The 8,948-nt window shown below is 42.9% G+C and overlaps 1 pseudogene; it reads left to right on the top strand.

The window, feature by feature from the left end:
• The first annotated feature begins 2,327 nt into the window (after window positions 1-2,327).
• Window positions 2,328-3,327, top strand: LOC131833627 (small ribosomal subunit protein eS6-like; annotated as a pseudogene).
• The last annotated feature ends 5,621 nt before the right edge of the window (window positions 3,328-8,948 follow it).

Below are 8,948 nucleotides of genomic sequence, written 5' to 3'. Positions count from 1 at the left end.
CGGGCAGGGAAAAGGCGAACTTTTCCATATCATCAGGGTGGAGGGGAATGGAGAAGAAACAATCCTTTATATCAATGGTGGTAATAAAATGGTTGGATGGAATGGCTGGAATCCATGGAAGTCCCCTTTGGGGGGTTCCAAAGGGGACCATTTTATTGTTGACCTGTCGCAGGTCCTGTAGTAATCTCCATGTACCATTGGGTTTTTTGATAACGAAAATGGGTGAGTTCCAAGGGCTAAGGGACTGGCGTATATGTCCTAGGTCGAGCTGTTGCTGCACTAAGATATGGAGTTGTTGTAGTTTGTGGGAAGGGAGAGGCCACTGCTCCACCCAAATGGGAGGTCCCTCTTTCCAGGTAATCTTAGGGACCTGGGGCAGGGCAGTGGCCTTTAGGATTGGGGGGACTGATACCTTTGCCTAATGCTCTCAAGATAGGGGTCCTCTCGGTAATTAGGATGGGAGTCCCTTCCTTCCTGGAACTGCTGTTGGTATTCTTCCTCATCTAGTACATCATCAAAGAAGGCCTTATGGTCAGTAGTAATGAAGGCCTCAGTTGCCCCTAGCATATCTTGACCAAGTAGGTTAGTGGTGAGGCCAGGGGCCACTAGGGGGCGAATCTGTCCTCTGTTGCCATCTGGATCTACCCAACATAATGGGTTAGCAGTCTCATAAGAGCTGGACTGGCCTCCTACCCCCAGTAGGGGAGGGCCGGGGACAAGTTTCCAAGAAGGGGGGACTTCCTCTTGCCTGAGGACAGTGCGTTCAGCACCTGTATCAATGAGGCATTTAAAGGACTTGTCTCCGATGGTAAGACGCATTTTGGGGCGGAGGCCTGGGACCAAAGGAACTGTCCAATGAGCCTTGACAGGTGTTTTCCCCTTGTTTAACGGGGCTGGGGATTGCCCCGATTGGAGTTTAAAGGTTTGCCTTGGATATCAAACTTAGATCTACAATCCTTGGCCCAATGGAACCCCTTCCTACATTTAGGACATGGTGTTCGGGGCGTATCAACAGGTTGTGGGGAGCTTGGTTTGCGCCCTAGGGGGCAGTTTCTCTTAAAATGCCCCTCTTGCCCACAGCCAAAGCACAGGCGGGGAAGGTTGGCCTGGTGGGGCTGCAATGATGCCTGCTGCATTACACACACTAGCGTCTCAAGGCTGTCCTGTTGATGCTCTCTTAAGGCTGCCGCCATAGCTCGCGCCTGATGTGATGTGGACCCAATGTCTTTTGTAGCAATAACCCAGCGGTCCATAGATCTTTCTTTTAGGCCAGCTCAGGCCATCTTATAATCTCGGGTCATTCCTTCCCATACTGCCATTCTGACGAAATGGTCTCTGAGATCCCCAGGGGGCATCTTTTTCTTAACGGATTTCTCCACCCAATCAATGAAAGAGGGCAAATCTTCGTTAGTTTTTTGGTGTAACCATGCTATTGGTGACTCAGAAGGCCCCTCCTCAAGTTTTCTCCAAGCCGCGAGCCCAGCGGCTCGGATCTGGTCCTGGTAAGGGGGGGGATGGCTGCCGGTTGGGTTCCGGAGGCATACTGGCCATCAGTCCCAGCAAGCATTCCCATAGTTATAGGGATGGCTGGATTGGCTCGGGCATTTCTTTCTGCAATCTGCTGACATTCCTCTTTATATAAGGCTGTCCACTTTATATATAGGGCCCCCAGAAGAACGGCCCTAGCTAGTGACTGCCAGTCAGCTGCCGTACATGGGGAATGGGCCAGACCTCGGAGGATGGTTTTTGTCCAGGGGGCGTTGGGCCCATCCTCCAACACTGCCTTTTTGAGCTCCTTAAGGTCCCCAGGCTCCCATGGGTACCATGGAGCTGGACGGTTGCCTCCTGGGTTAACATTAACAGGGAAGAGAGAACAACTGGAGGGCTCAGGGGAGGTATGCTCTGGAGGGGGGGGCAATAAGGAGGCGGAGGAGTGGGCGCTGACGGTTGAATAAAGGGGTTAGTGGAAGGGGGGCGCGCAGGGGGGCCCTCAGCCAGAGATCTGGGTTGGAGGTCCGGGGGCCAAGGAGCCACGTCAAAGGGGTCTAGCGAGGGGTATAACCTCTTTGGTTTAACAGGGGGGTCGTTTTTAGAAGAGGACTGCCCCATAACTTATAGGGGTACACTCACCCGTTGACCGATTGGCCCGTCAGTGAGAAGAGTGAGGTCCCTCACACGGGGCACCAGTTGTTGGGGTTCCCTTGGAGGGGTGGAGGCGACCGGACCAGCCGGAGGCCCCTTCCCGGGGCTGAGCGGGATGGCGAGTGTCGCGAACCCAGACGCACCAACGGACGACACCAGGCTCGGGAGATCTGTCGAAGCAGGATCTCACTTTATTGAGCGGGGTTGCAGCTTATATTGGGTAGGGGATGGGAAATGAGGTCAGCGGGGAGAGAGCCTATGGGGTTTGGTTACGTAGTCAGTAACTGGGTAGGGTGTGTTGGGCGAGAGGAGGAAATATCAGAGATATGCGGAACCGAAACCGCCACGTTGGCGCCAATACTGCCACGGTGGCGCCTTTTCTAGCCGGAAGAGAAGGCAGGCCAGCGCCATCTTTGCTGTGCCCAACAGGAGTCTGCTTCAGAATGAAGCTGAATATCTTTTTCTCAGCTATTGGCTGCCAGAAACTCATTGAGGTAGACTGTGAACGCAAACTTCATAACTTTTGGGAGAAGAATATCGCCACAGAAGTTCCTGCTGCTGTTCTGGGGAAAGAATGGAAGGGTTACGTGGTCCAAATCAGTGGTGGCAATGACAAAAAAGGTTTCCCCACAAAGCAGGGTGTCTTGACCCATGTCTGTGTCTGCCTGTTGCTGAGTAAGGGGCATTTCTGATATAGACCAAGGAGGACGGGAGAGAGAAAGTACAAATCTATTTGGGGTTGCCTTATTGATGCTAACCTCAGTGTTCTCAACTTGGTCATTCTAAAAAAAGGGGAGAAGGATATTCCTGGACTGATACTACTGTGCCTCGCCACCTGGAGCCCTAAGGAGTTAGAAGAATCCACAAACTTTTCAGTTTCTCTAAAGATGATGTCCACCAGTATGTTGTGAGAAAGCTCCTAAACAAAGAAGATAAGAAACCTAGAATCAAAGGGCCCAAGATTTAGCCTCTTGTTACTCCATGTGTCCTTCAACACAAACACTGGGATATTGCTTTGAAGAAATAGTGCACTCAGAAAGATAAGGAAGAGGCTGCAGAATGTGCTAAACTTTTAGCCAAGAGAATGAAGGAGGCCTGAGAAAAACACCAGGAACAGATTGCCAAGAGACGGAGTCTGTTCTCTCTGACAGTTTCTACCTTTAATCTGAGTCCAGTCAAAAATGAGGTTTCCTAAGAGTGACAAATAAAAATGTCTTTTGATAAAACATCAAAAAAAAAAAAAAAAAAAAAAAAGAAAAGAAAAGAAAAAAAAGAAGCAGCAGCCTTTTTTTTTTTTTTTTTTTTCCAGGCTCCTACACTGTGTAGAATTCCTCACCATGTTAACTTGCAAGTCCAAATTCAGTAATTTAAAGTACGTGTAAACATCAAAAAGATATCTAGGTCACACTTTTTCAAACATCTCTTTGGACATTTATTTCTCATACTTTAATTCGTGATTAGGGTATAAATATCTCACCTTCCAGATTTCCCCCATTGATTTTGTTAGCAATGTATTTTCTTTTCTTTTCAGTGTTCCAAAATTCATTGTTTATACATCACACCCAGTGCTCCATGCAATACATGCCCTCCATAATACCCAAACCTTCAGTTTGTTTCTCAGCGTCCACAGTCCCATATGGTTTGTCTCCCCCTCCGATTTCCCCCAACTCAGTTCTCCTCTCCGCAATGTATTTTCTTAAAAGATTTTATTTGTGAGAGAGAGAGAGAGAGCGCCATGGGAGGGGCTGAGGCAGAGGGAGAAGCAGACTTCCCACTAAGCAGGGTGACGCAGGTCCCAATCCCAGGACTCTAAGATCATGACCTGAGTCAAAGACAGATACTGAACTGAGTGAGCCACCAAGGCACCCCATTAGCAATGTATTTTTATTTATAAAGTTTTAAACAGTTTTTTGACCTCTGTCCTGAGAATTCGGAACACTCACTGTTTGATCTTTATGGAAATTTGTTTCTTAGAATAAAAATATTAATCATGATTTTATAAATTTCTTATCTTTGAACAAGGTTTAAATTTGCAAATAGTTGTAAAAATAATTCATCAACTTTCTAAAAATCTTGCATAATGCTGGAAGAAAAATACACTGAATCATAGAACATGTTCCTTTGTGTGACTTTCAGATGAAAAGAAATAAATTGATTATCTTGTATGTCTAGAACTCTACATTATGCATGCAATAGGGAATAAAGGAAGGAAACATAGTCCTTGAACCTAAAGAGTTCAAAACATTGTTGGAGAGAAAAAAAAATGCAAAGCAATACAAGATAGTATGTAATCAATGATCATGGATCAAAAAGAAAATAGAAAATTACCTCTGGAGTGACTCTGTCCACTGGCAGTTTAATTATTTTTTTAAAGATTTTATTTATTTATTTGACAGAGATCACAAGTAGGCAGAGAGGCAGGCGGGGGTGAGGGGAAGCAGGCTCCCTGCTGAGCAGAGAGCCTGATGTGGGGCTTGATCTCAGTACTCTGAGATCATGACCTGAGCTGAAGGCAGAGGTTAATCAAACCACACAGGAGCCCCAATTACTTTTTTATCTTCAAGTTTGAAGATAAAGCAGGAATTGAATCACTTTACATTTAAAGATAAAATAAAATGTGGTGTACTATACAGTGGCTAACTGAACATAATAAAAATAAAAATAAAAATAAAAAAAATCTGCTTTATTTCATGGGGTTGTCTTAAGCCTGTATTTAAATTGTATAGGGGCTACATGTTTTCCAAGATGGATTGTTTAGAAAATAGTTTGTGTCTGGGACACCTGAGTGGCTCAATTAGTTAAGTGTATGCCTTCAACTCAGGTCCTGATTCCAGAGTCCTGGGATTGAGTCCTGCTCGGTCTCCTTGCTCAGTAGGGAGCCTGCTTCTCCCTCAGCCCTCTGCTTCCCTGCTTGTGTGCTCTCTCTCTCTTTCTCTTGCTCTCTCACAAATAAATTAATAAAATCTTAAGAGAGAAAATAATTTGTGTCTCAAGGATTGTTGACTGTCTTTACACTTAACAAAATCTTTAATTTCTTACATTATTAAAAACAGAAAAGATACAAAGAAAGACATTTGTGAACTTTTTTATCTTATTAAACTTGACTTTTTTTTTTTAGCAAATAAAAAGAAATCAATATTTGTGGCTCAGAATTCCTTTAGGTTTTATGCTTCTGGGAAATTATATATAATTTGATATTGGATAGTAGCAGAATGCCATGTTTTCATTTTGCTACAGCTGCTTTTAACCTTGGGATGCCACCTAGCAATGCTCTTCAATGACAGCTGGACATAACAGCAGAACCCTTCTATAGGCAGGAATTTCCTGGAATAAAAATATTGAGTGTCACTGGAGTGTCTTATTAGTTTCTTTCTCTAGGATAGTTTCAGTTCTTTTTTCCTGTTATAGAGCTATTTAAAAATATGAGAAACTAGGGATACTTTGAAATATCTGCATGATAATACTGAGGAAAGATTTTCATAATGTACCAAATCTCTGAACTTCCTGGACCAAAAAAAAAAAAAAAAAAAAAAAAAAAAAGGAAGAGAGAGAGATTAATAAAATCCTCCGAATCAGATACAACCTTGTTTTGCAAATTTTTAAGTGTCGCATGGCTGCAAATAAGTTGTTTTACAGCTCTGTTCGTAACTCTAGAAATGAAGATACTGTTATTGCTCCAGGAGGAGCAATAACAGGGTGTTGCATAGGTTAAGTAAGGGAATTGCATACTTCTTTAGGCTATGTGGCTGTATCTCACTCTGCCTGATTGCCTTCTATCCAGCAGCCAGGTAGAGTCTATGTATAAAACATTCAATTAGAAGTAGACATACCATACAGTAATTCCATGACTGGATATTTACCCAAAGAAAATGTAAATGCTACTTTGAAAAGATATATGGCACCTTCATGTTCATAACAGCGTTATTTATGATAGCCAAGATATGGAAGTGACCTAAGTGTCCATTGATGGGTGAATTGGTAAAGAAGATGTAGTGTATATATACAATGGAATATTACTCAGCCATAAAAAATTAGATCTTGCCATTTTGGGGAACATGGATGGACTTAAAAGGTATTCTGCTAAGTAAAATAAGTCAAAGAAAGACAATTCCATATGATTTAATTTATATGTGAAATGTAAAAACAAACCCAAGCAGATTCATAAATGCAGAGAACAAACTGGTGGTTGCCAGAGGGAAAAAGGGGTGGGAGGAGGAGCAAAATGGGTAAGAGGAGTGGGTGACAGGCTTCCAGTTACGGAATGAATAAGTCACAGGAATAAAAGAAAGAACATAAGGAGTATAGTCAATAATATTATAATTGCATTGTATGGTGAAAGATGTTGACTACGTCTATCATGCTGAACATTGTATAATGAATAGAATTGTCAAATCACTGTTGTCCACCTGAAACTAATGTAACATTGTATGTCAACTTTATTTTAATAATAAAAGTAAAAAAAACCCTTATGAATTAAAAAAAGGATCACATTTTCTATTTTCTTCACTGACCCAGTAAGAGGGAGGTATGATAGGTCTCCACACAAAAAATTCTAGAGCACATGGGCCCTATTTAACCCTCTTAGGCATAACTCAGATTCTTTTCCTCAGGTTCTCACCTTTTGTTTACTGCATAAATGGCTCTTTCACTCCTTTCCAGACCCTTCCCTAAAGTGGAATTAGCAACACATATGTGGCTGTGGTTTAATTTTAAGCTTAATTTGTACATGACTTTCTGGTCGCAATATTGTTAACGTCAGAGGGTCCTGTTGCTAAGGACATCTACATGGCACATGCATGTTAGTATCAGTTGGATCCTCTGCTCCATTTGATCTAATTCTATTCATGATTTGTTTTAATTTTGTGGTAGCAAGGATGGAAAGAGACATTCTGCATTTTCTGTCCTCTTATTTTATCTTTACAAGGTCTTGGTGACTTGTAACCATTACCTTGAATTCACTGACATCACACATTCTATTCCTATGCACTAACCTTGATTCATTTCCTTTTTCCAATAAAAATATCCTCCTGTGACTGGTGCTGCCCACTCAATACCACACATGTAGATTCTACTGAATGGCAGCTGAATCAAGAAATATTCCCTCTCAAGGATGTGGAGAAAGGGGAACCCTCTTATACTGCTGGTGGGAATGCAAGTTGATGCAGCCACTTTGGAGAATAGTGTGGAGATTCCTCAAGAAATTAAAAATAGAGCTTCCCTATGACCCTGCAATTGCACTCCTGGGTATTTTTTTTTTTTTTTAATTTGTCATAGAGAGAGAAGCGAGAGCAAGCACAGGCAGACAGAGTGGCAGGCAGAGGCAGAGGGAGAAGCAGGCTCCCTGCCAAGCAAGGAGCCTGATGTGGGACTCGATCCCAGGACGCTGGGATCATGACCTGAGCCGAAGGCAGCCGCTTAACCAACTGAGCCACCCAGGCGTCCCGTCTCCTGAGTATTTACTCCAAAGATACAGATGTAGTGAAAAGAAGAGCCATCTCTTCCCCAATGTTTATAGCAGCAATGGCCATGGTCACCAAACTGTGGAAAGAACCAAGATGCCCTTCAACGGACAAGTGGGTAAGGAAGATGTGGTCCATACACACTATGGAGTATTATGCCTCCATCAGAAAGGATGAATACCCAACTTTTGTAGCAACATGGACGGGACTGGAATTATGCTGAGTGAAATAAGTCAAGCAGAGAGAGTCAATTATCATATGGTAATTGTGGAGCATAACAAATAGCATGGAGGACAAGGGTAGATGGAGAGGAGAAGGGAGTTGAGGGAAATTGGAAGGGGAGGTGAACCATGAGAGACTATGGACTCTGAAAAACAATCTGAGGGTTTTGAAGGGATGGGGGGGTGGTGGGAGGTTAGGAGAACCAGGTGGTGGGTATTGGAGAGGGCATGGATTGCATGGAGCACTGGGTGTGGTGCAAAAACAATGAATACTGCTGAAAAGAAATAAAAAATTAAAAAAAAAAGAAATATTCCCTCTCAGCACATAGTGCGGTGCAATATCTCATTTGATAATATCGGAATTCTTTCTGTTCTAGTTAACTATTGCCATTTAACAAACTACCCCAAAACTTAGTGGCTTAAAGCAAGTGATTTATTATATCTCACTAGTCTGTTGATCATGAGTTTAAGATTCTGGTGATTTGTCTATTCCATGTGGTGTTGATTGAGGTCAGCTGGTGTACTCAGCTGGCAGATGGACTGGTCTGGAGGGTCAAAAATGACTTCATTCACATGTCTGCTACCTTGATGGAGATGGGTGGAAGGCTGGCCTTAGTTCTCCAGGATAGTTAGACTTCCTATGGAGCTCAGGCTTCTAGAGCAAGTATTCCAAGTGGCCTTGGGATAAGCTGAAAGGATTCTATGACCTAGACTAATTATTTCCAGAATGTTAATTCTGTTACATTCTTTTGATCAGACAATTCACTAAGGCCAGCCCAGTTTCAGAGAGAGGGAAATTAGAGTCAGTTTTTCAGGAGAAGGTGTAGTAAAGAATTTTTGATCATCGTTCATTCACCACAGTTGTCCTGCAGTTTTAGCCTAAAATTTGATGTTAAGGCTGAGTGGCATGGCAGACAATTTGGAAGTGACAACTCTGCGGCCCAGAATTCACGTTTATTAGTGTGTATGCTGTATTTATTTTGTGAATTACGTGTATTAAGACAGGTACATGTGCCCTTGAATTTTGTGACTTAAGTAGCAATTATAAAGCAACTTGATTATGGAGGGAATCTACTTCGGCCATGACAATGATGACAGTGATAGTAGCAACAGATACTATGGCTAT

Source organism: Mustela lutreola, chromosome 6 (assembly GCF_030435805.1).
Source record: "Mustela lutreola isolate mMusLut2 chromosome 6, mMusLut2.pri, whole genome shotgun sequence".
Lineage (NCBI taxonomy): Eukaryota > Metazoa > Chordata > Mammalia > Carnivora > Mustelidae > Mustela > Mustela lutreola.
The sequence above is the reverse complement of the archived record's forward strand: the minus strand, read 5'-3'. Positions and strand labels throughout refer to the sequence as shown.